Source organism: Guillardia theta (assembly GCF_000315625.1).
Source record: "Guillardia theta CCMP2712 unplaced genomic scaffold GUITHscaffold_48, whole genome shotgun sequence".
NCBI lineage: Eukaryota > Cryptophyceae > Pyrenomonadales > Geminigeraceae > Guillardia > Guillardia theta.
Window position 1 is genome coordinate 135,448 of NW_005434626.1, and position 1,000 is coordinate 136,447.

Sequence of the window (1,000 nt, forward strand, 5' to 3'; positions counted from 1 at the left end):
AGTCGAGACGTCCGCTGCCGGCACAAAGCGGGCGGCCGCGGACGGAGAAAGGGCAGCCGCCGACAAGGAGCCGGCGTTGCCCGGGGGTCCGCCTGGGGCAGCGGACGGAGGGAGGCTGGACACATGAACACCTCGCATAGGATTTACTGGCAGAAGGTAAAAAGTGCCTCAAGCAAAACAAAGCAGGAACAAGCTGAACCGGCAGGCACACAGTCCACAGCGAGAAGCTGCACAAACACACACAAAACACAAGCCCGAAAAGAACCAGCACTGCTGGCACCCAGACGCGGCATCGCCAGCCCAAGCGCGAAGCCGCGCAGACAAGCAGCCTAAGGGTCAGGCAATCAAGAAACAAGCAGCAGGAGCATGCAGGAGGAATAAAATCCCTTAGACGCGATACCCGGAGGAACACGGTACCGCTCGAGGTAGTCCTCCTCGCTAGCCTCCGAGTCAGCGGTAGCCGAGTCAGCGGTAGCCGCCCGTGACGGCGGCGACGCCGCGGCAATGCCCAAGGACCGGCGTGACCCGACCGATGCCGGGGAGGAAGCAGGCGAGCTCGGACCAGCAGCAAGCACCCCAGTGGTGTCGAGCTCTCCGGAGGCACCCGACGTCACAGTGAGGGACGGAGACGCCTCCGAGTCGCCAGCTCTGCGCCCATCGTCGGGGCCACTCGACGTGTTTCCCCCATCGGAGTCGGAGACCTCCGGCGAAGACTCCTCGGGCGACTCGACAAAGTCCGAGGAGGAGCTGTCCTCTGGCTCGAGGAGTGCTTGCGCCCGCAAGGGCGTCATGCGCCTCGCACCAGACAAGAGCGCTTCCAGCGTCAGCTGCATGGTGAGGCGCTGATAGGTGGCGGCGCGTTTGCGAGCCAAGACCTCAGCAGCAGGTCCGTCATCAGGCACGAAGTGCCGACCAAACGCCGCATCCTCAAGAGGCATCGAGCGCTGAGCAATGATGTCCGCAAGATACCAGATGAAGCGGAGGGTGAGCAGTGCTGGTT